Source organism: Callospermophilus lateralis, chromosome 1 (genome assembly GCF_048772815.1).
Source record: "Callospermophilus lateralis isolate mCalLat2 chromosome 1, mCalLat2.hap1, whole genome shotgun sequence".
Taxonomy (NCBI): domain Eukaryota; kingdom Metazoa; phylum Chordata; class Mammalia; order Rodentia; family Sciuridae; genus Callospermophilus; species Callospermophilus lateralis.
In genome coordinates, this window is record NC_135305.1 from 143,068,970 (window position 1) to 143,096,115 (window position 27,146).

A 27,146-nucleotide genomic window follows, 5' to 3' on the forward strand; every position below is an offset into this window, starting at 1 on the left:
TAACACTATAACGGAACATCTACCAATCTTTTTTGTTCTAACTGGTGAATTGCCTAATATACCCAACGATTCTCTTATTCTTAGGTTTTCTTTATGCATATAATTTTCTGTATTATTCCCCTTAAGATTTCCTGATCTAGAATAACCATAGGCTATGCCTGCATTCTACCAAATTTGGGATACACACACAGACACACACACAGACTCAATGTACACACAAAAATCTGATGTGTTCTTTTAAAGAAAAGCAGAAAGAGTAATATCTGGCTCTCATGTTATCATTCCCATGCACGTCAAAGAGTACAATGAGTTGTGGCCTGCTATGCCTTCTCAACATAGCAATCTGGGAAGTGACTAGAGATCTCTTGGATTTGACCCTGGAGATAAAATCTATGAGTAATTCCAGATTTACATCATATCAGTACTTTGGACATATGCTATATGTCTGAAAGCTTAATGTAGGGCAAGTAAAGCTAGAATAAGAATAGAGAACATGAGGGATAATAATCCACATAGTAGGAATAGATTATAAATTGCACAGGCAAATAGGAAACATTATTCTGGTTTAATGTGTTGCATTGTGCTTAGGGGATTTATAGGCATATAGTTTTCTGGACCTTCTAATAGGTCTGAGGAGAATAAAACTAAGGCTAACATAAAAATTAGGAGCATCAAGCCTAGGTATCTTCAATTGTAAAGTAGGGGAGAAAATGGAATATTTTTTAAAAATATTTTTTTAGTTAAAGATGAACACAACACCTTTTTTGTTTATTTTTATGTGGTTCTGGGAATGAACCCAGTGGTGAAAAGGTATTTTAATGAGATGCTGTAGATCAGGGGTTACTAATAGTGTATGGGCCAAGCTATATGGGCAATGACCAAACAGACTTTATTTTGCCTGAGACTCCAGGTCATGTAAGAAATGCTTCTCCCATGGGAAAGCCCCACCTCTGTACCCCTCAATAGTTGCTTAGCATAGCATGTTTGGCAACACAAAATGGCAATTTTTATACAATGTAAAAGTGTTCTCTCTTTGGTCCCCATTTTACTTGGACAATGTACACTTTCAGAGATAGATTGTCTGGATGTATTAACTTTGTTTCCTTTTCTATGGGGTTCCTAGAATGGTATAGAAAGAGAATGTTGTAGAGATGATATATCAAGATTTCAGCAAAATAATTTAGTATTTCATATTAACTTGTGGACAGGAGGGAAATCTGCAAACAAGACTGTAATATAATTAAGTGACTTTGCCAAGTGATTTATTCACTCTGTAAAAGGCCTTATTAATGGTTGATTTTCATCATGAAATAAAAAAGAAGTGTGTCTTCAGCTTTGTCTTGTGCAACAATTTTATCAGTGAACTTGATAGGAAGGTAAATGCTTTGATTAAAACATGTGCAGATTACAAAATCTGGATGGGGCATAGAATATAATCATTGATAGAATAAGGTCCCAAGTATCATTAAAAGTAATTCCAGGATGAATTAAAGCCAAAACAAAAGGTAGCCTATGTAAAATAGTATAAATTTGTATACTTATTATCAGAAAACTGAACTATTTAAACTTAAATGGAATAAATATTGCACTTGATGTAAATTGATTGGGATTTTTGTCTGACTCTAACCCTCATTTGAAATAGTAACTCTTAAGTACAGAATTACTAAAATAGCTGTATGGTTTAATAATAATAACCTATGGTCTGAAATGTGGGATTTGCTGATAAATTACATATGGCATGTAAGGGAAAAAATGTCAAGGATGAATACACTATCATTGGCCCAAGATGCTGAGAGTGGTAGATACCATTTACTGAAATAGAGAAAACTGTGTTAGAAAAATCTGGAGAATGAAGGAAGTTAGGAATCAAGAGCAAGAGCTGGGCTTTGGGCAATTTGCAGTATTAGTAGAGGGTTTGAATAAGCACTGAGATATTTGCATCTGGGATTCAAAGGAGACGTGAATACTAAATCTTCAGTATATTTCATTGGTTCTCCAGCACGGGTGTTTTTTCTGTCCATTTCCTCTTTTCCCCAAGGACATTATCCAATGTCTGAAAATATTTTTGATTGTCACGTGTGTGTGTGTGTGTGTGTGTGTGTGTGTGTGTGTGTGTGGAGATGCTACTGGGATCTAGTGGCTGAATGCCAAGGATTTGCTACATATCCTACAATGCTTAAGAGCCCTTCACAACAAATAATTATCAGGTCTAGAATCTCAGCAGTGCTCAATTTTGTGTATATAAAGCAATCATATTGGGAGAAGCTTTAGATAGAAAAGAAAAAAGATAGGGTCAATGAGGAGGAATCAGTAAAGAGAAGCAAACATGTAAGGAATGGCCTGGTGGGTTATTTGGTAGCCAACTGAAAAATGTTTGAAGAAGAGAAACTGATCAATTGTGCCAGGGTACTATAGGTATAAATGGAAGAACACCAATTTTTCATTGTGGAAGTCTGTTGATTTTGACAGGAGCTGCTTTGGAAAATGGAGACAGTAGCCTAAATGGAATGATTTTAGGATATAATGGGAGGAAAGGGAATGGAAACAAGCTTTTAAACAACTTTTTGGGTTTTTCTAGAAAGATCAACTGCTAAATGATAATGAAACTTGTGCATTGGGAAGAGAGAAAGTGATGATCCAGCACAGGGAGGACATAATTTTAGGAGTAATAATTGTTTTGAGGGATGCATCTGGTATAATGTCAAATTATTGACTATAAATTGAAGCATGGACGATTCATTTATAAGACACGTTAGAGATAAAAATGTAAGTGACACTATGCTAAAGAAAGTTTCTGATTGCTCCTACTTTTTTAAGAAAAATAGACAAGTTGCCAGCTGAGAGTAAGAAGGAATGAGGTTTTGGAGATTACAGAAAAGGGGAGAGAAAAGGAGACAGTGACTGGCATATAAATGGATTGACAGGTATCAGTAAGGACCCATCTTAGCTTCGTAGTCATGGATTTAAAATGGGACCAGTGTGGTATAAATTTGCTCCCAAGATGTAGGCTCTGTATTCACCCTACTGATTGTTTCTTTTGCTGAGAGGAAGCTTTTCAGTTTGAATCCTTCCCACTTGTTGATTCTTTATTTTAACTCTTGTGCTATAGGAATCTTATTAAGAAAGTCGAGGCCTAATCCAACATGATGGAGATTTGGGCCTACTTTTTCTTCTTGTAGGCCCAGTGTCTCTGGTTTATTTCCCAGGCCCTTGGTCCACTTTGAGTTGAGTTTTGTGTATGGTGAGAGATAGGAGTATAATTTCATTGTGTTGCATATGGATTTCCTTTTTTCTCAGCACCATTTGTTGAAGAGGCTATCTTTTCTCCAATATATGTTTTTAGTGCTTTTGTCTTAGATAAGATAACTGTAATTGTGTGGATTTATTCATCATTAAAAGAGAATAAAATCATGACAGACTTTTCAAAATTCACACATATATTAAGAACATCATTGATAAGAGTCTGTAAGTTCTCAACTTACATTTTTAAAAAGAATTTCTCATTACTAGCGATGCTTCAGAATCAGTTTTTATGAAATTGATGAATTTCTCATGTCAATATTAAAATAACATTATTAAGCAGTAATTTGTTGCCAGAGTCTACCTTACAAATATAATTTTGAAGGTTTGCGTAAAATGATTTATGATGATGTGCCACACTACTCTGTCACACCCTTTCTCATGGATATTTCAATTATCTCCAGTTTTCTCCCATTATTAACAATATTGAGCTAGATAGATAGCCTTGTTGTAAATCTTTGGTTATGGCTTTATTCTTGCCCCTTAGGATAAGTTTCAAGAAGTGGAATTACACACTTTAGATAACCCAGTTTCTTTTATGACTTCCTGCCTTTTGCTGAATTAGTTGTACATTGAAACCCTTATAAACGGTTCGTGTAAGTGCCCATTCCTTCCAAGTATCATTGCTCTAAATTCATTAGTGAATTTCACAGCAATTTTGACAAGTGGACCAGTGCATTCTCTCCATGCCCAGGAGATGTCTGTGGTCTCAGTTTGCCAACTCCCAGATCTTCAGCAGCTGCCCCATCTCTGTCTTCTGTCTCTGTCTCTGGACACAAATCTGGCCTCACAATAGACTCCGAACCTGAGCCAGTTTTTCAAAAACAGGTTTGACTCTGACTTAAATCCCCCAGAGCCTGCACCCAGACAGCAGAACCTAGTCTGGGGCACGAGACCTAAGGGTTTCACCTGCTTCAGCCCAGAAGCTCCCTGCTTCCCTTGGTGCCCACCCCCTTCCCTAGTGTCTCTGCTGGGCTACCCCATCACTACCCAGCACCCATTCGTCTGTGATACCAGCTTGGGCATCAACCCACAGAGGGAGCACACCTTCTCTAACTCTGTGGCTCCTAGAAAGGACCACGAGTCTGTCCCCCATGACTAGACAGGTCCCTTAGTGCAGGCAATCCCTCTTTATTGTCTCCAGGCCTGTCCCTCAGGAAATGTTTATGACCAAGGCAGTGAGGGTACATCCTTGGGAGACCAAGTCAAATCCTCACTTCATTCTCAGGGGAGGGCTTTACAGAACACCCCTTCTCTTAGACCATCATAGGTCAAAGCTGAGGATGTAGCTCAGTGGTAGAGAGGGGCTTATCATGGGCCAACCACTGGATTCACTCCTCAGCACTTCCCTTTTTGTCACAAAATGCAAGACAAGGTCATGCATCTACAGCTCTGGGAAGGAGGCAACCTCACGATGAAGCCCTGGTTGAGGATTGTTGCCTGAGGGTCTGATGACTGGATCCCTGCTTCCCATCATAAGTGGTCCAGCCAGACCATAATGGTGCAGAGCACAGCCAAGAGGAAGCGTGGAGAAGGAGGAGTGAAAAAAACTGAACCCTGTGCAAATGGGAGATTCTACCAATGGACTATAGATAGGAGTGAGTGAAGGACTGAGGAGCCAAGATTAATAATAGTTCAATAGAATGTTGAAAATTAATTCAAACAAACCCCAAATGGACAAAAAATCAGCACTTTAGGCCAGCATCTAAAGCTGATCCTTTGTCACCCCTTTTGCCACCTCTCTTGCCCTCCTCCTCTTCCACCCATTCCCAGCTTCAGCTGAGACTCCCATATTCCTCCAAGACTCCTTACTTGCTCCAAGGCTCTGCAGGTTGGACAGACTGCTTCATGGTCAGGCACCTGGACCCAAAGCCCATTCCTAGTTGCTACAGTTGGGGCCTCTACCATGGGAATCTACTGCCATGCCCAGCAGCAACAGGAGGGTCCAGTACCAAGTGGCCTACCCTGGGCCTATCTGCTCTCAGGGTCAGAGGCATCTTTGTGGCATGAGGTACATAGAGGGTATAGTCCTGGTCCTTCTGCTGGCAGTGACTGCTTCAGTATATACAGGTCCATGTGACCCTTGGCCCCATCCTCTTCCTGGATTGGCTCTGGTCCCTGTCCTCAGTTGGCCTGATCCAGGATCCATGGCTGTTACCCCTGGGGGTCTCTTGCAGAGAGATATCTGCCAACTGCCCTGCTTTGTTAAGGATTTAGGGCCCAATCCTCAGGGCAGCCACCTGTCTGGTCCCACACCTGGAGCCCTGGGTGGGGCCCTCCTGGAACACCTTTTGCATCTTTCCTTAGTTCCCCAAGGGCATCATGGGTGTGTGGACTGTCACCCAGGGGCCTAGAGAGGCTGTGGAAATTGGCTGAGTGCTCATTGGAACAGGAGCCCCAGAAGACTTGATGTCAGGAGGAGGGGACAGGGCTGTGGCTTTTCTGATCAGGCCCCAGGCTAGACTCCTACACATTGCATTCTGGCCAGTTTAGACTAACCCTATCTTGGCTGGGATGGCCAAGCCTGGCCTGCTCCTGTCTAGCTCTCTCTTGAATCAGGAAAGGATCCTCCTTACAGGGAGTGATTCTGTACCCCCCCCACCCAGACAAGCAGTGGTGGTGAGATCAAGATGCTGAGTCCCTTCAGGCATAGGTCACTTCTGGGCTTCAGTTTTCTTGTCTGTAAAATGGGGAGAATGTTTCTTGTGTATCAGGGAGGTTATGAGGGCTAGTGAGACCAGCTAGTGTCTGATGAATGCTGGTTTCCTTGTTTGCTATCTCACTTTGGGTTCAGAACAACTCTTGGGGTACCCTTGGGGCAAGTGTCTCTGTTTTACAGATGAGAAAATTAGGACCCAGAGAAGATGAATGTAGGGTACAAATTTGTTCTTTAAGTGGGGTGAAAGATAAGCTAGAAACTAGAAATGAGCTTGTCCCTTGCATTTCCAGTCTTTGGTCCACCAGGAAGACTTGTGCCTAGCTCCATGCTGAGCCAAAGTTTGAGTTCTGTTAGGCAGTGACGGAGGAGGAGGGGGATGGGCCCAGGCTTAGAGTTGGGGTGCATTGAGGAAAAGATATATAATTCATAATTTCATGTTAGTCATGATGCTTTATCACTGGTTGAGTGCTTTACACACTTTAACCCTCCCCTATTTGAAGATAAGAAAGTTGATGCTCAGGAAGTTGCCTTACTTTTGTGATGCCATAGGGCCAAGAAGTAGGCTAGAGTTGCTAAAGTTGGATTTTGGAGCCTGGTCTTTGAATGGCACCAGGGCATTGTTTGTTGATGATAATGACTGTTCTCCAGATGGTGTCAGGCTGCTCAGTGCATGGGAAAACTCAAAGCTCTGAGTCCATTCTATGATAGCTGCTCAGTTAAACATGGGCCCAATCTGAACCTTATTGAATAGAGTTTTCTTCTGCGTTACTTGTGCACTGGTGCCATTTGGGCTCCTTCACATCTCTGTACTCTGATGCCCTGAAGACTAGTGTACAAATGTCTGAGATTCTTAGGACTTTGAATTTTACATCCTGATGAAAACTCCCTGCTCTGATACTCATAGGACTGAAGTGGGGATCAGTACTTTTGTTTTCCTGTTGCTTTTTCTGCCAGAAAAAAAAATTAGTGTTAATTAATACATGATATCTATTCACATTTATGGGTTAAATTTAGTGTTAATTAATACATAATATGTATACACGTTTATGGGTTTAAATATGTGAATTTATATAGTCATTTTAAATATATATATATATATATATATATATATATATATATTTAAAATGACTAGGTCAGGGGCATTGGCAAATGCATTGACTCAAACATTTATCATTTCTTGTGTGGGGAACTGTCAAATCCTCTCTATTAGCTACTTTGAAATATACAATGAATTGTTGTCAACCATAATTACCTTGTTGTACCATAAGAACTTAAATGCATTCCTTCAAGTTCAGAAATGCAGTGCTGTGGGAATTTGTCTTGTTTGTTTTAGCAATTATTAAAGGGTCCTCCTACAAGCAACCAAGGTAAATTTTCCAAAAGACCTCTTTCAAGAGTTGCTTGTTTTGAAGTATAAACTCCTCAAAATTCTCACTAAGTTTGGTGAAAATCAGTCTAGCAATATCCATGGGATGTAGTAATGGAAATGGAATTTCCCATTGTGAGTATAGATCATGAGTGTAAGGAAAAAATATTCATGGAGCTCTGCATTTCTTCATGTCTCTTCAGCCCAAGTGTTGAACAACTTTATTCTGGACTGTGTTTTCAAGGATATTTGTTTAGTGAGCAACCTTGGAAGGTAGAGAGTTTCCCTTTGGAACAGAGAACAGGTAGGCTTGCTCTTCAAAATAAAACATTTGGGGTGCTCAAATCTTGTTCACAAATGTCACCTGACCTTCTTTGCATGGCTTTGTGGAAACAGTGAAAGAAAGTGCTGCTTTGGGGAACCTGCTATTCTGTGAGTGGTAATATGTTCTTTGTCTCTGATCTAGGAGTCTTTTGTGTTCTGCAGCATCTGTGAAACTGTGGCAAGCTTGCATTTTAGCTTGCAAATTAGGTAAAGTCTCAGAACCTTCACAATTATCAATAATGATCATAAAGAGAAGAAAGAAAGAGATAAAATGAAGGTTGGTAATCATAACTGACTGATTTTTCTTAACTCATCAGATCAGATTTCAAGGATCCCCAGGCTGAATCTTCCCATGGCACAATGTTGTTTTCTCCTTTTCTGAGGGCCAAGACTGGTGCTAATAAACCCCACATGTCACTGAACTTGTAGATGAACAAGGTGGTGTAAAAGATGTCCTGCATGGCTCAGGGGACAAGCCCTGGGAGGTCCCTGAGCCAGTTCAGCTTCTCTCTGTGGGGGTGCATGTCTCACTCCTACCTCAGGCCTTGGACTCCTCACATGCTGGGAACTGGTGACAGGTTCCATCCTAGGAGTCTGGGCTACAGCTGTTCCATCCACAGCACCCCTATATGGGCATGGCTATCTCACTACTCAGGACCTAGAAGCTGTGGTTTCCCCAAGAGACTGTCCCAAGTCTGAGGGAGAATAAATTAAATTGTCCCTAAACATAGCATCCCCAGCTATACTTCCCCCAGCCTCACCTGCCCTCCCCCAATCAGCTCATGCACCTGCAGCAGATGTCTCACCAGAGACCACATCCTAACGTGGCCACACTCAAAAATTCAAAAGCATAGGTCTGGCCTGATCCTGGGAAATCCTCAGGGGGCTGGGCTGGGGATCTCCCCAGCTGTTGCAGCTGCAGCTCTAGATGCTCACACCCTCCCCTTCTCTAGACTGACATAAAATGAGAGCTGAATTCTGGCACTGACATAGGAGTATGGGTCTATCTAGCCCTTTTATCAGTGTCTCTGGAGCCTGGATTGTCTCTCCTGGTGAAAAGGGGTAGATATGCTTTTCCAGTTGTTCCCTTGTCAGAAGTACTTGTCCTAGCCTCCTGCTGCCTCATTTCTACTCACACGCCTCAGAGACTCTCCCTGTGGCTATAGGACGCTCATCTTTCCCAGGCCCAGGTGTCCTCAACTTCCTGCTCCCTTTCAGCCCCAATGATTCTTCTCATTTCTTGTGATTGTCCCACTGCAGAGTGGGGAATTGGGGATTCTGAGACAGAGGATGATGGTATTATTCTGGGGACATAAGAATGGTTCTGAGCCTCAGAATTCTCAGGTAGGGGCTAGCTCTGTAGATCCAAGTCCCCTTAAGAACCCTGCCTCCTCTGGTAATATTTAGGTAGGAGAGTATCCCCTACCTCAGCTCTCCCCAGGAATTAGGAGAGACTCTTATCTCCTAGTAGAATATGGTATCACAGTCTCACCAACCTGGCAAGGATATTCGAGTTCCTTCTATTGATGACTTAGTGGAAGTACAGAGAGGGAGTTTTTCTTGCCTAAGACACAAAGCATCTTTGTATAAAATCTGTGTCCTTGGACTTGACCAATAACAGCCAAGATCTGGAAGGACCAGACCTTTTAAAACACCTGGGATGAAGCTAGCCTGAAACTGGATGGTGTTTTTTGGAGAAAATTTTAATTCTTTAACTTTAATCTCTCCATCTAATGTGGAGAATGGAACCTGACATGAACAGTCCAATATTGACCAGCAAAGGAGGCTGGACATTCAGTGGAAGGCTGCACAGGTGGTTATAGGAAGAGAGATGCAGGGATAAAACTCTGGTTCTGCATTCCTGCAGTGTTAGCTTTCCATCATTCTAACAAACACCAGAAATAATCAACTTAAATGGATAAAAGGTCTTTTCTGCCTCTCAGGTATGAATGTTTTGGTCCATGATTAGTTGACTCCATCACTTTGGCCCTGAAGTAAGGAAGTCGATCATGTTGGGTAGCACGCGGTAGAGAGGATCATCCCACCTCAAGGCAGGTAAGGAAAAGAGGAAGAGAGAGAGAGAAATGAGGACTCCATTTTCCCCTTGAAGGGTACACCATCTATGACTGAAGACCTTCCACAATCCTCAGATCTTAAAGGTTTCACCATCTCAACACTGCCATAAGACCAGACCGCAACATCAGTTGCATGCACTTGCTGCTCAACTTCCTGCACTAGAACTTGAGATGACTTTAAAACAACTTGTAAAAAGAGACAAAACTGAGCAATATTTAAAAAAAGAATGTTACAGTGTTTTGTATCTTTTTGTTACAGTAATACTTCATGAGAATGTTCATTTTTTTTGTCATAGGACTGTAGAGAAGGGACCTGGAAGGCATTCAAGAGATTTTTTTTTTTCATCCAAGACATTTCAAATCATCCAAAACATTTCTGCTACATAATGTTCAAAGGAATACGTATTCAAAGGCAAACACTAATCATAATTTTGTTCACAAAGCTGAATATTAAAGGAGTCTTATGTAAGAAAATCACTTAGAAATTGTATCCTTGCATGGACTTTAATAGCTGATCTAACTAAAATTTTTCTAAATAGATAATTAAAAATGTTTTGGCCAGCGGAGTTGACTGGCTGCTTTGACTGTAACTTGGATTATTTTTCTCCAGTCACATTTCAGCTAATTGCTGCATGGAATCATGTGATGATGCTTTGGACCACAAACACATTTTGTATTCTTTGGGAATCCAGATTAGGGTTCATGAAAGACAGGGTTCTGGACATGCACTATTCCTACATCCTGGCTTCTGAACATCTTCAAACCTGCTTGGAGAACATTGCTGAAGATTTCCAGATCCTTCATCCCCAGGTGAGAATGGAAATTGCCACCCACTTGGGCAAGATATCCCTTTAAGTACCAGTAATGTCAAAAACACAGCTTCTTTAGAAGCCAGGTTTTTTTTTTTTTGAGTAAAAGGAAAAATGGTTTTCCATAGTAACTTTCTCACCATAAATAATGTTTCAATCACACTGTCTAAAGATGATTGGGGAATGTGTTTCTTGGCCCCAAACTGTATTTGCTCAACACTGTTGCAGGAGTTCCATGGTAAACAGCAGTCAATTTCACAGAAGAAGTGCAAAGATTTGTTAATAATTGAGAACATCCCACCCTGAGGGCCAGAACAATTGAAAATTCTACAGACACAGGCAAAATTTTCATATCACTTTTAGGGTACTTACTGCTATAATCTCTCATCTGTTCTACTAGTTTAGCCTTATCAGGGTTGGAGTCAGAATTAAAATGTAGTACAACCACTTTGGTGTTCTGATTTGGGGTGGGACATGTCTTCCCCAAGTTTCCCAGAAACCTCATAAACATGTCAAAATGTCCAGTATATGACATTTTAATCTTTGGGCTCTTTGCATTTGTTCTTGGATCCAGGGAACTGGAAAGGAAGAAGCTTATTCAAGGAACTAGAGAGGAAGAATAGGTTTTCAGACTTCTGGTTGATTCTTTTGGCCAGCTCCTGAGTGTCTAGTTCCTAATGCTCCACAAACTGGATCTTGCTGAAAATCTGCTATAGGTCTGCATGCCTCCTCACTGGAACTGACATCTTCTTGCCTTTATACTTCCTGTGTAGAAGGAGCAGGTTCAGAATGTACTCTGCCCCATACATGGGATTCACCACAAGATGATAGCCACACAGGATCTACTTGAAATCCATGATGCATTCCTAGGTCTTGGTGGTGGCCTTGATCATTTCCACAACCTACATGAAAATGTCACCCAAGGCTTCCATCTAGGCTGAGTTCATTCCTTTTTTTTTGGGGGGGGTGGAGGTTTGCTAACTCTCCACAGCCAAATATAAATTCTACCCAGTCAGAAATTCCCATTGCAGAATTTCCTCTTGATGGCAGGACTGAAACCTCAGGAAGGAAGCAAGGATTCCCAGATGTTGGTCCTCTTTATGCATCTCGGTGTTGCTGTATTTGCTCATTAGGATGATTTCTCATTGGAACTGTATTGTGTGATGATGCTGCTCTGCAATTTGCTGACTGAGAATGTAGCTATGCAGTTTATGCTGGTAGCTTTGGTTTTTGTTCAGGTTAAATGCGATAGCTTGGAGAATCTTACTGTAATGGAGTTCTCAGATGTACCCCTTCTTGTTCTTTTCAGAATTCTCATTTTAAGAAAAAGCTGATGCATCTCACAAGACCCAAAACACTTCTGTAGAGCTCAGTCCTGTCTGCCTGAGAAAAAGGGGCTCACTGATATTCAAGCTCCTCAGAAATCTCTTCAGATAATCTCCTTTGATATAAAGATCATCATCTGCTTCCAGATCACTGTCTAAGTGGTGCTCATGCATATACTTAAGCATCATAAAAGTCTTCTGGGGTGGGCAAGTGCCATCCACACCCCACAGTGACACTTCTGGAATTGGTACAGATGTGTCTGAACCCTCAGTAGAGAAAAACTCCACTATCCCAAGAATTGTCTTAGGTCATGTTCTGAAGGTGGACACAGCAGGAGTCTGAAGTATTTCTGGGTGGTCATTACTCCCACAAAGAGGAGGTTCCTGTCATATGAGGCCACCAACTGGGAAAAGCCTTGTGCCTCACAGACATCTTCCTGTGCCCTGCAGGCCTGGGTCCTTTTGCTGTGCCCACAGTCCTCCAGTCTGCTATGTCACAACTGACCCACGGGTCTCACTGGTTGTAGCTCTGAAGCACAGAGAAGAACAAGCCTGTGAGGCCAGCACAAAGCCCAGCAGGAGCCAGATCTGAGGCAACAAGCAGAGCTAGGCTCGCCAACTTGCCTGGAGCCATGCCCATGCCAATCTGCCTGCAGGGCCGCTCCCACCACCTATGTTCAGGAGCCCACCACCACAGCTTCCAGTGGCAGAGACCAGCTTGCCCTCATGACAGAAGGCCTGGTCCCAGATGCTCAGCGGGTGACTAGGGCCAGCCATGCCCATGGCGGCTGCAGAGCTGACAGCAGGCCTGGTGCTGAAGATTCATTATGCACACCTGCCCACACACCACAGTGACCTGCTCCTTTAAGAGTAGAACATGCCCTGTTCATGCAAGCTGCATCTCCTGAGCAACACCGCCATGACTATTCTTCCTTTTCCATGGAAGTGTGGGGGCAGTGCAAAGGCAATGGCAATGGCACCTGCTCAGAGATCTTGTCCTGCCCTGATGGCACCCAGGCAGGCTCCACACCTGTTCTTCTTGTGGCCTAGACTGCTGCTGCTGTTTCACATGCTCAGACATGGCTCACCATTTCTCTTTGATATATTTTCAGTTGATTTTTATGCAATGTGAGAAATAATGGTCTAGTTTTATTCTTCTACATATTCCACCATGCCCTTCTACCATGCTGTTTCTGTGATAGACTCAGAAGCTCATGGAGACCTGTGAAGCCACCAGCCAAAAATTAATGTGCCCTTCTCTAACTTTTTCCTGTCAGGTATAATGGTCACAGTGAAAAAGAGCTGACAACCACAAATGGGAGAGTTACAGAGCTCATTTGGGGTTCTGGTAGTCCTGCCCAGCATGCAATACTGAGGGGAGTCCAAAAACTTAAGAAGGGTAAGAGATGGGAACTTGAGAACCTGAAGAATTAATATCTCTGCTAAAGGTACTTACATAGCTGATCATAAATCCTAACAATGATATAGTTTTGTAATTTAGTTTCTAACATATTACCATGTGAATTAAAGACAGGAGAAATAAAGTTCATAGTTTGAATCAATAATGGAAATGAACACAAGAATGCCAGTATGCACATCATACTTATGACAACAGCATCATAAACAAGAAGGAATACATGAGGGTGGGAGGAGAGGGAGCATGACAATACAACTCAGGCAGCATCATTGCAAACTATGTTGGTATTGATGTAAAGCACATAGAAACCACTATAAAAATAAATTTCAAAAATTAATAAAAGGACATGAAAGGTAACAAAAGTGGTATGACGGGGGAAAATAAACAAATCACAATGGAAGCTGCTAGTGGAGCAGTGAGGAACCTAAAAAAAAGGGGGTAAAATATATGTAGAAATCAGCACATTGGCAGAAGTCTGTCATTATCTGTGATGACATTAAATGGAACACATGAGTCTTGGTTTCTCAATACCTAAGAAGCCTGCATCCACACAAACTTTCACACAATTTCTGTACACTATTGCATGTGGGGAGATAGGCTTGGGTTTGGCAGATTCTCTTCTAACAGAAACAAGGCACCTGTTGACATGAACGTGACCTGCCATGACTTCCCATGCACTGTCAATGCCACCAATCAGAGACACAGGACAGGGTACATTTTGGCACAACTGGCACAGAGTGAGGCTAGACATACTGACAATAGGCTCTCCAGAGACAGAAGATTTGGGGTCCTCAGGAGAGGGGCTGCCACTCTGTGAATCCTCAACCAGCAAGTGTCAGTGGAAGGGCATTCAGAGGAATCCAGGAGAGAAGCTTTGGTTGCACAGAGTTCAGGAGTGAGGCCAGCCTTGGGGTGAAAAGGAGGAGTCCAACTGTAGTCCCTGAATGGACATCAGGAGTTTTTAATCTGTGTCTGGGGTTGCAGTGACATTGCAGTGATATTCTGAGGGTCAGACTAACACAGGATCACCCCCCAGGACACTGGAAATAGCCAAGGGACAAAGAAGACCTCACCAGGGAAATGCACTGAAGGAGGCTGATTGTATGTGTAAGCATGGCAGACCACACTGGTTGAATTTTGTAAGGGAGAACATACTAAGCTTCAGATGCTGTAGGAGGGAGCACAGTGTGAGAATATGCGGCTCCTCGGGTCTATTTCCTTCTCCCAGCATGACTGCATGTGCCTCCTGCTAATCTCAGGGGATTTTTATCACTGTCCAGAAGTCATCCATGGTAAGGCTTCTCTATCCTAGGGTCTTCCAAAGTTGCCTGCACAGTCTTCTCTGGCATTTCCTCCCACCTCCAGCCATACATACCTTTCTCAGGAAGAATTTCCTATGTGGTCTTGCATGAAGGAAGGGGGCACTTGGTCACTTCTCCCTGCATGAAAAATGGACAGGCTCCCTGAGGAGAATCTCAGATTGACACTAACTCTCATCTGCCTCAGTTCATAGCCCTAAACCTGGAATTCACCTTAGTTCAGAGGCAGGATCCTCTCTGCTTGAGGAATACTTGAGAATTCATTTTTTAAAGCTCAGCCATGGAAACTGTGATACTGATGAACTTCACAGAAATAAGGTACCTTAATTTGTTTTGTCTGTCAGGACTGGATTGTAGTGCTTTTTTACATGTCACATAAAGCATGGAAGATTAAAAAAATAAGAATAAATGTGGCCACTTATTGTACATTGCAGAATGAGATGTGTCAAACACAATGTTTGAGACTAAAATTGGTGGTAAATCCATAAATGTAGTCAGTTGATTAAGTAAACAATATATAACACGTGAAATACATAAAAGCATGTAAACAAGAACAGAAATATTAAATTAAATGCCAAAGATGAAACCAAAGTCCATGTGGGAGATACTAATAGGACCATGAGGAATGTGAGGGTCTATGGTGACCTTATGCTGAGTCACTTGTCATCAGTGGTCTCTCAGCAGGGAGCTACCCTGCCTTTGGACAGGAATATGAAAGGGCAGCAGCCCATCAGAACTAGACGCAATTAAAAAAAAAAAAAAACAGCTCAGAAGAATTGGAAAAGTGGCAAAGGATTCAAAACCTGGAAAGTGACTGTAACCAGTGGTCAGGGAAGTCAATGGTGATATTTTGCCCAAAGCAGCTTGAAGAAAGTTGAATGCTGAACCTCCAACTCCTCAGTCTCTTCTTTTGTCCCCATAGCTATTTTGAGTGGCTTCCTATTAATAAGATGCCCAGAGGATTCATAACTTCCATGTTGACCAAACACACACTTACCTCCAAAATCTAGAGATGAAGCGAGAGTGGTCTCAGAAAGCCCGGCTGTGCTGTGCATTTGAGGAGAGAAATCAATGAAGAAAGATGTCCCACAAAGGCACTCAGGGACTCTTAGGGTTTGGATATAGGGTGTGCCATAAATATCATGGGGAAGGCAATGCAAGAATCTTGAGAGGAAAAAATGAAAAGGTTGTGAGTTGTAAACTAATCAGTGGTTAACTCCAATGATATAGATGGTAACTATATGCAGGCAGACTGTGGCTGAATGAGGTTGTCTGGAGATGAGACTTTGGGGTTTCTATTTTGTTCCTGGTTTCTCTGGGAGACAGAGGTCTCCCTGCTTCCTGATTGTCATGATTCAAGATGCTTTTCTTCTCTATGTCATTCAGCCATGATATTCTGCCTCAGTTTAAAAACAGCAATTGAGATGGCCATGTATGAACTGACAAATCTCAAATCCTGAGACAAAAAAGAAAATTCCTCCTCTCATTTTTTCTTGTCAGATTTTGATCACAGCAACAACATACCTGACTAGTAATGGACCAGGAAGGCCATTGTATCCTCAGAAAGCTGCTCTGGGATAATAAACTCCATGGTAAATATCCTGATGCTCCATCTAGTACCACTCATTCCTTGCATTTTTATAATGAAAATTGAGCCATATGTCCTAGTTATTCTGAGTTATGCAATAGTTGAAGCATCAGAACCATGCTAGAGGTGAATCCAAGGACATGTAAACAACCTGACCCCTCCTCTCTATGTAGTGGCCTAACAGATACACATATGCAGGCATGAGTCACAAGATTGCAGGGATTCACTTCTAGCCTCCATGGCTTGTACAACAGAAGCGTTCCTTCTACTACCAGAAATATACATGTGATCAATTTTGAGAAATACACTAAAACTATCACATTTTAAACTAAACATGGCACCATATTCCACGTGTGTCAACCAGAAACTCATTGCCACTTCCATGATCACTCAGTCTCCACCTAAACATAATTATGATATCCAGGCTTCATGTAATAAGATGATCCACCAAACTACCACCCCAAAAAATGTGCATCTTTTTTAAGCAAGATAATACATTTTTTGAGCTCAAATATGTTCATTGTCTTCCACCTATGATATCCTGTAAATTAAATATTGAAATAAAATGTTAACTTTTTTTTCCCTTTTGAACCAGGGATTGAACTCAGGAGCAATGGGCCACTGAGTCACATCCCCAACCTTATCTTGTGTTTTATTTAGAGACAGGGTCTCACTGAATAGCAAAGCACTAAGCTATTCTTGAGTCTTCTTTGATAACATGATCCTCCTGCTTCAGTCTACCAAGCAGCTGGGATTACAGGCACGTGACACCAGGCTTGGATAGTTACATATTTTTAACACACCTATGTTAGTTAACACTAGAATCAGACAGAGGAAGGAAAACATATTCAAATATATTCACATTAAAATATTTTTCCATAGAATTCTAATTGGTGATTTCTTACTTCTGTATTCTAATTCCCTTGACCACCAAAAAAAAAAAAATGCTTTGGCTAATGTAGATCTCTAGCTAGTAGTGCCAGGTGGAAGGCACAAATCATCACTTCATACAACATAGGTGCACCAATAGCCCTGCTGAGTTGGATTGTGTTGGTATTCTGACCTTAAGTGCAGTCCAAGGAAGTACTAGAGAACATGCTTCTTTCTATGCATTGCCTCCTTATTTTGAGTCAGCAATGGCAAACTAATTCCCCTGATTATCAGGACCAATCATGACCCAATAGCCCCAAATTGGTCTAATGATTCCTTGTCATGAGTAGCAAAAGGGAGGCTTAAACCCAGGTTAGAGCAGTTATTCTTGTGTCCTGTGTTTAGAACTAAGTCCTCTGCACTAGATCAATAATAGGGTTGAATTACTGAAATGGGAATCAAACATTGTGCTAGTGAGTCACTAGTGTGTGGAGTCATTCCCAGTCCCAGGCCCTAATTCCAGCTTCAGGAATTCTGCATATGCCACAAACATCATTATGAATTGGATATGGGTGTAACCACTCACCAAGATTCATCTTTGGCTCCTCAAAAGCCAGTCAACCTTTTTGTCAGACCTGGTGTTTTAGAATGTTGGGGAAATGTAAGAGTAGTAATGGCAGGAATATGGCTTGATTACTGACCTTTGTGACATAAGCATTGTGTTCAGAAGACCCATGTTGAATATCACCAGGGTGGTTAAGGTGTTCACTAAGTCCATGGATAACAGTTTTGGCAGAAGCACTGCAGGCAAGAAAAACAAGCTCCCTCAAGGGTAAATGCATGTTTCACTGAGAACTAATGTCAGTCTGCCATGATGAAAATTCTAGTGTCATCAATCTGCTCTGAGGTACCTGGCCTCTTCCCATAGGAAATAACCTCATATTAGAACTCAGGGTTGGGTTCTGCTGTTGCCACCTGGCTATAGGCAGGTCACCTCTGTGAGTGGAAATATGTTGTCATGACCACATGAATACTCTCTCTTCATGAAAGCTGGACTTTTTGTTCATGAGCTGTTTGGGAAAACGTGTTTATAGGGAAGGAAACCACCTGAGATACACAAATTGAATTAAGATCCACCTCATCATCAGGATCATTTCCTTCTCAGGTCACTCTTTGGTGATTATGACCTGGCATCAAAATACCTTCATGACTTTGCAAACAGAGAGTTTATTTTCTTTATAGTAAAACCGTGATGATGAAAACAGTCACTTAAAATCAACTGCATTTCTGTGAAAATAAATGTGAAAATAGAAGAAGCTTGTAACATTGAACAGTGAAAGGACTGCTTTTTTATACTCCACAATTAGATTATTTATATAACTTCTGTCTCTCTATATGAATACACTACCAGTGTAACTCTGAATCATGTAAAACCACAAGAATGATAAATTATGTTCCATATATATATATATATATATATATATATATATATATATATATCCAAAACCACTCTACTGTCATGTACATCTAAAAATAAGAAATACAAATTTTAAACAATTATACTATATAGATTTAGAAGTGTTATATTAGTATACCACTTAAATTATGGACTTTCATAAGATAGTTGGTCAAAGAGTAGTTTTGAAACAAACATCCAATTTCTTCAAAGTTGAATTTATTCTAATAAACACAAATCACATTTACATATCTGGCTTCAAATATCAAAGGGTGAATATTATTTCTGTTAACAACTCAGTGGTTAGAAAATTACCAATCCGGCTTCAGTTATTTGGTTAAGTAAATCTACCTTAAAAATGTAAATGAGAAAATAGAAAAAGATCAAACATTTCTGAGAAAATTTTACTGTCCAAATTGACATGTAATATAAATATATAAAACCTTTTTTAAAGAAATGACATGAGAAAAAGTATATACATTATATCACAAATAAGTGTTCATCTTATCTTTGTGGAAATGATACTTCTTTACTATAGTGGGTTATATAACATTATTAAAATAATTATGCATGCTTCTGTAATTTAATGTGGTTAGGAGACTTTGCATAATCAGCTTTCATGGTTTTATTAGACATTTTTGGACCAGAGTCATCAGGTAGCAGCAGTGTCACGCTCACCTTTTGCCCAAAGCCTCACCTCTTCCCATAGGACATACACATGGAACTCCTGGGATAGTGTCTGGTGCTGGAAAGTTGGAAACATGGGGCCTTTACCATATGCCCATGCAGAGTACTGGGAGGGAGCCCTGCTCTTGCTCCTTCCCAGATGCAAATTATCCATGATGCTAAGCCTCCTTGACCTTCTCACTGGCAAATTACACAGTTCTGGCTTCATATTCAAGTGATGACTGGTGTTATTTTGTACCTACCAGCAACAGGCTTTGCACCATGAGCTGTTCTTCAAAAGGCGTATAATTCTCTACAACAGGTGACATGACAGTTCCCAAATGCCATGGTCTGCATTAGGAATCTCCTGGGGGTCTTTCCCTAAATAGCAGATTTTGTCTCCTATCACCAAGTCCTCTATTAGCATATATAGAGAGGATATGTTTGTCCATACAGCTGGGGACCAGAACCACTGTGGCATGTCACAGTGTCTCCTCACACTGGAATACATACACATTCATCAACATTCACTGTAGCTCATATAGAAGCCTCCATGGTCCTCAGCTCTGTGCCTAGAGCAGGAGCCAGTGCAGAGAGGTACACTGGGTCCTCAGCAGACAGTTCTCAGAGTTACCCCCACCCATACCTTCTTTCTGGCACTAATGCCAAGGCATAGGGTAATGTGGTCTGTGGAGACTGGAATATGGTCAGGGGAAATGGTAATCCCAGATAACCTGATGCAGTTGGTGAAGGACAAGCAGCTCTTGAGCATCCTGTCTAAATTCTGAGGGATCTTCAACCACCTTCAGCAGCTGCCAGAGAAAAGAATTAGCAGAGTACATAAAGTCATGCACACACATTAAATGTCAGTACAAAAATAAGAGGATTGCAAAATTTTCTGATTATTTGGGGCCTATTGTTCAGTTATGAGAGAAACTAAATGTGTCTGTAGGAGAATATTCTGATTTTAGCGACTCCAAAATGGTGTGACCACTTTGGAAAGCAGATTGGAGATTCCTTAGAAAACTTTTAATGGAATCACTATTTTACACAGCATTCCCACTCTTAGATGTATACACCAAAGACTTAAAATCACACCCTAGTGATGCAGTGATATCACTGTTCATAGCAGCTGAATTCACAGTAGCTAAACCATGGAAACAATCCTGATGCCCTTCAACATTTGAATGTATAAACAAACTGTAGTACATTTCCAGAATGGAATATTACTCAGCCTTAAAGAAGAATGAAATTATAGCATTGTCAGATAAGTGGAGAGAGTTGGGAATATCATGGAACAGAATAAGTCAATCCCAAAAAGCAAAGGCCAAATATTTTTTTCTGATAAGTGGATCAGGTCTATAACATTCTGAAGGAGAGTCAAGAGAAGAATGGAACATTTTGGATTGAGCAGAGGAGAGGAGGTGGAGGGGAGGGTGTGTGGGGATGAGATGGTGGAATGAGAAAGACATTACTACCCTTTGTATGGTATGATTTAATGAATGGAGTGACTCTGCATCATCTACAACCAAAGAAATGAAAAGCTTTTCTCTATTTGTGTAAACAAATTTTAAAAATTTAAATATTTAGATTTTAATTTTCTTAGTAGGATCTTTGGAACCAGAGGATTTACAGCTAAAGAGCTTGAGGCAGAAACTGGAGGTAAAACGATGGCCTGAGGCAAAGTCTCAAAGATAAAGAGAAGGAGGAGCAAAATAGAGCAAACTGAATTGGGAGTATATACATGAAGATTTAGATGTACTAATTACTGTGGAAAGTGCTCAGAATAGAGCAAAGTAAACTATAGAGGGCCACTGAAGAATTGAGGCAAATTCTGGTACCTGCAGCAGAATGGGAAAAATGTTCAAACTGAGTTAAAATTATAGAATGTTTATTTTATCCATCCTTAATAAAAATTTGAGAACAAGGTACATCCATGATGTGTCACTGTATTGGGAAAACTGAAGAAGATGTAGTTGATGAAGCTTCTGATTCTGAATGACACCTGCAGAGGTGCCCACATTAAATCACCAGACCTTGCCTTTTCTCTTTTGGCAGCAGCCCAGGCTGCTCCAAGGATCATAACTGGGGCTGTTCCTTTTCTCTGTGAAGTGACCCTGAGTACTCTTCTCCAGCTGACCCTAAATGTTGGTACAAAAAATAAAAGGATTGCAAAAGGATGCCTTTGATCAGACAAATACCAACCTTTGTCCTGCCAAAAGGAACTCCTCACACTAATGCTGTGATTGTCCCTCCAGGGCCAGAGGCTGGGTTGATCTGCACACCCTACAAATATCTTACATGTTGGCACCAGCCACTTCAGTTCTTGAGTACTCTATTGAACCCAATGGTGTATGAGGTGCAGTGGCTACTAAAATTCGAAGGCACAGTATGTGTGTCCATCCTTTCCAAAGGATTATGACTGAAAGTGGAGCTGACACTGGCAACTAACCTATGAACTTCTGGTCTCTGAACTCTTTGCCCAGTAATGACCTGACCGTGCCTGCCTGCTGATCACTTAAATGGTTATTGCTTTTGCTTGTCTGTGGTCAGTGCAGCAGGCTGAGAGACTTGTCTGTTCATTTATCTTACAATCTAGGTGAAAAAAAAGACAAATAAAATGTTGTCTTCCAGCTCAGCTTTTTGTCCCCCAACTCCATCCATGTGTAGGTGAAAGGGGTTCTAGAACCTGTATTGAACAGTAGAGTAAAGCATTATGTCCCAAATCATCCCACAGTACTGATCATCTTTCAATTTCTTATCCCAAGATTAAATTACATATTCATTTAATGTGCCACTGTTCTGACTTCATGTTACACATGCTGTTGTTTTAATTTATTTACAATACAGGCTGTGCCATTATGATATTAATTTTGTTGTTTTAGTTGAATAACATGTAATACTCAAACACTTGAGGTGACAGTGAAAAATGAAACTATAAATTCTTTCAGCTTCATTTCATATATATTTAACCGAATATTTTGGATATTTATCAAAGGTCTTCAATCGGGAAAGAAAATTTATGAAATAATAGATGAGTAACATGTATGACTAATGTTGGCTCTGAACAAATTTTGAAATCTTAGTTGACAAAATATTGGATCAATGAAAAAGAAGCATGAATTTTGAAATCTGAATGCCTTGGTTCTCAATATTACCATTCTTTTTCTCTTACATATTTGTTTAGTGGTCAATGGACATTTATTTTATTATTTATATGTGGTGCTGAGAATCAAACCCAGTGCCTCACTTAGGCTAGGTGAGTGCTCTACCATTGAGCTATATCCCCAGCCCATCATTCTTTTTTAAAAAACCTTTTAGTTGTAGATGGACACAATGCCTTTATATTATTTATTATATGTGGTGCTTAGGATCAAACCCATGGCCTCACACATGTGAGGTAAGCACTCTACCACTTAGCTACAACCACAGTCCCTGTATTATCATTCTTTATTGAACTATTTCTTATTAAAGTATACAGTTTTAAGACATATTTTTACAATACTATGTAATTTTAGCATGGTTAGATTGGAGTGATGCCCATATGTTTGTACAGCAGATATATATATTTTGTCTAGACTTTATTATTATCTTAGTAGTTTTCATGCTCTCTCTATATGGAAACCAAACTATTTCCAATGAGATACATGTCATTTAATGAATTTATCACCATTGGTACAAGTTTATAATGTATGTTTCCAACTTGTTTTATATGTATGTGATATATTATAACAAAAATTATTCTTGAGAAAAGGATTCAAAAATGTAAAACCACAATTTTTATAAATGAAAATTGCCAATTGTTTCCCAGTCCTTTCTTATATTGGGTGTCTTGACTTGATATTTAGTTAGCTAATAAATGGATCAATTAATTGAACACTTATGAAATTTTGTTGGGATTTTACTTACCTTGAAATTTAATTATTCATTTCTTTATTGTACCTATTCACCCACATTGTTAATTTAGTGAATATTATAATACCAACCTAAAAAAAACAACCTAAAAAGCAAACTTAGGGGTATGAGAGGAGAGTACTGATGGTGATGGGGGTCACCAGGGTAACTACTTTGTAATTCATTGAGATCTACCTCAGGAACACCTACTTCTTTTTAATGTGTTTTATTTTACAGAATGAGTTGAAAAAGCAACTCTTACCAAGGAAATATAATTTTATTTAAAAATTTAACAAGAAGTACTAATATTAAAATTAATAAACAAAGAACACATAAATCTGTAAATTCTACACATAATAGACTGTTATGTCTTTGGAACCATAAAAACAACTCCTTCCCTAAGTCTTGCTGGCTAATTCTAGGTGCTGCACACTACAGGTGTCATCTCTCCCGTGTCCCGAGGCCAAAATTACTTCTCTCCCAGGTGTTTTACGGAGTCTATAACACAGAAACAGGGAAAAAATGTCACTTTGGATGAGTTGCTGGCCACAGAGAGTGTCCAGAACCACAATTGTTCTCAGGAAATGCAAGATGAATTGGGCCCTGATCTTTCCTGGGCTCTGGGCAGGGAGCACTGAGGCAGGTATGTTGCCTTCAGCTGAGGCTGTTGTCTGTGGGCAGAGAATCTCTATGAATGTCCTCAGCAGCAAATTCTCATGAAGATTCACCTTCAGAACCTTCTGAGGCTGCTCCCCTAGAGAGTGAACATGAGGCAATGGGAAGGGTTCTCTAGGACATTTGGGTGTAAAGGCTGAGTAGCACACATCTGGGACCTGAGGAGCAGCCCCTGTGATGACACAGGGTGGAGCAAGGACCCTGCTCCTCCAGCCCTACCCTCTGTAGCGCCATTCCTCAGACAGCTTCCTGCACTGATTTTAACCAAATTGTACCTTCCCTTGCATGGCCATGGTCACATGCAACTATGGAACCTTCAGTGCTCTATTTCTTCTGATGGATTGCATAAAGTGCAACAAAGAAACTTAAATAATAGAGAACATGTGATTTTGACCTCTCCTCTCCCTCAAGTTTTTTCCACACACAAATTTCCTCTTCCTAAACTGCTTTATCACTTTTGCTGCATTGAGCCCACATTTTAAACCAGGAGAGGGCCCCTGGAAACAATTCATGTTATGGGAACTACTTTCCAATTGTGTAATCTTGACCTAGGAAAGGAAGGGTAAATTCATGCATGCTCAGAGCCAGCAAAGGCAGAAGAACCCAGCTACTCAGTGTTTTCTAGAACAGAGCCAGATTGATTATGTCTCATACATCAGGCAACAACTCAATATTTCTGAAGACCCCTACACTCAAGCTCTGTACATGGCCATGCTGTATTGCTCAGCATGATTAAGTGGTGTGGCCTGTGGTCAAAACCAGGGAAAGACTAAGAATGTTAGTGCAGAGAGATTTAACAGAAATTGAAGGTCCAAGGATCTCAACCATCTGGATGAGGAAAGCACATTTAGAAAATGTGGGAAATATGATAATGTTTCAAATGTCATAAATATGGGAAATATGAAACATAGAAAAGCTACAGAGGCTCTGCATAAGAAAGGATAAATAAGAGAACTAACAGGAAATCAATTACGTACAGATTACTGGTCCTTTTCTCTTCCTCCTCCTCCATCTTCTCATCCTCCTCCTCCACCTCCTCCTCCTCCTCCTCCTCCTCCTCCTCCTCCTCCTTCTCCTCCTCCTCCTCCTCCTTCTCCTCCTCCTCCTCCTCCTCCTCCTTCTCCTCCTCCTCCTCCTCCTTCTCCTTCTCCTCCTCCTCCTCCTCCTTGTCCTCCTCCTCTGCATCAGTTTCTACGTCTTCCCTATGTACCATGGCCTTGATTGTGATGATGTGGCCTTAGAAAAAGGAAAGGCAGATTTAAAGTCAAGGTGAGAACTTGATTGATACTGCTCCTGGTGTCCTAGAGACAAAGACAAAGCTCTCCATTCTTCCTCTTGTCTGCACTCTTATCTCCTGGCCTCCATCACCTCACCTCTGCAATGAGAAACAGATCTAGGATCACAAGAGCTCTTTTCCAGTTCACATTCTGCCACTGTACTCAGTAGGGATGTCTGTGTCATCCTGTTCCTCCAAGAGGAAGCCAGAGTCTCCCTGACTTTCCAGAGTTAGGCCTCTTGAATATAAGCACATTCAGATGTTCCTCCTAGTCCCAGGGCTTGGCAATTAGATGAAGACTGGAGGTTAGAAACATGTTCAAGGAGGAACTTCTCCCAACTCTTTTATAGGAGAACACATTGACCTGTCAAGGGAGCACTGAAACAATGTTCTTTAAGTTGCCCACATTTGGGAGTTTATTTTAAACCAGGAGTAGAAAAACACAGAAGAGAAAGTGCTTCTCTAAGAAGAGAACATGCAGAGGGGAATTGTGACTTCTTATTCACTGCTTAGCACTAGTGAGAGCTTCAATTACAGTTTAAGAAAGTCACTTTAAGAAAGTGTGTTCCACTAGATTCCTTCCATTGTGCATCAAAACTAAAGTGCAGATTTTAATTCTTTCATGCACAATGCCAAAAAAAATAGCCAACAATAAAAGCCAAGCTACTTGATGCTTAGAAGAGGCAAATTAAGGACAAAGTGGGAATTTCATGGACGATTGTGTTTAACTGTCAAAGCAGAAAAATGTCTTCTTATAAACAGGATGCTCAAAGTCACGAGGTCTACTAGCTCTTATTTTTATAAAAACAATACATATTTCTGTTTATTTTTATTTCATGCCAGTTCCTCATTTCCCACATGAGTTAGGTGAACTCAACTTCTAGAAGAAAACCTTTCTCATTTAGTCATACCCTTAGGGCTGTTCCTACCTGCAGTCTCTTCCTCGTCACTGCTTGAATCATAATCTTTGCTCCATGTCCAACCTTTAGAGACACAAACATCAGCAACAGCATTACTTAGGATTGTCTCATGCATTCTTTGTCACAAGTAAGCTCATGATGGTTACTAGGATTGCATGATATTTGTCCTGCACAGAATTGTGTGATTGAGGCTTGGTTATTAGTATGGTAATAATGAGAGTTGTGAAACCTGTATGAGGAAGGGTCTCCTTGGACGTGATGAGATCATTTAAGAGTATGAGACTCAGAAGTAGGAATATATATTTCTCAAACCCTTGCTAGATCCTGGTTATATAAGAAGAGAAAATAAATCATCTGATCCCTGCTGGCTTCCTGTCTTCCCATCTGATGTCTCCATCCTGCACCTGCAACCATGCTGATGCCCCAATCATGCAATGCAGCTAAGAGGGCATTCACTAAAGCCAAGTGTTTGCCAGTGCCATACTCTTGTATCTTCAGGACTGTAAGCTAAACACACCTGTATAAATTATTCAGTCTCAAGGGATTTATTATTAGCAAGAAAAACAGAGTCACATATTAATGGTCAGGATCACCCTGATCTCTGTTCTGGCTTCCAGACCATCTCTGAGCTCTGGGGAGTCAGAAAAATTGCAAACCTTCAAGATTGAAGTTTTCAAATTTTAACTACTTTCTTCCATTGACACATTATTACTCTCTCCTTGAAATAGACCAAGTTTGCATGCAAACCATGATGCCAAAAGTTTCAGGAATACAAACTCACAGAGCATATACTGTGCCATTATCAGAGCAGCTGCCCAAAAGAGAATGTGAATGTTCTCTGCCTTATGCACATGGGTCTAATGGCCACTTGAAATGTGGAACTGGGTTAAGGCTTTGAAAGTTTTGTATTAAAATTTAAATAAAATTAAAAATGTATACCACATCCAAAAAGTGATTGCTGTTTTGGATGACCAAGACCTGGAGTTCAAAGATGAAGCAAGCATAAATTTCCTTCCCCTAGGTTTCCTTGGAAAGCAGTTTGGTAGCATAAACTCACTCCTCATTTAAAAGTAGACTGTGGACTCATGCAAAAGAGTCAGGAACTCTCTGAGGGACTGAGGAATCTGAATCAACAAAATCAACATTAAAATCCAGATGGCTCCCCACAAGGTTAGGCACATCCACCTAGAGCTGATTAGAAATGTGG

General features: G+C 40.7%; 2 pseudogenes; one reads left to right on the plus strand and one right to left on the minus strand.

The window, feature by feature from the left end:
• Positions 1-10,244: 10,244 nt before the first annotated feature.
• On the minus strand, positions 10,245-12,939 carry LOC143399262 (chondroitin sulfate synthase 1 pseudogene; annotated as a pseudogene).
• A 6,951-nt stretch (positions 12,940-19,890) lies between these two features.
• On the plus strand, positions 19,891-21,532 carry LOC143399270 (KH domain-containing RNA-binding protein QKI-like; annotated as a pseudogene).
• The last annotated feature ends 5,614 nt before the right edge of the window (positions 21,533-27,146 follow it).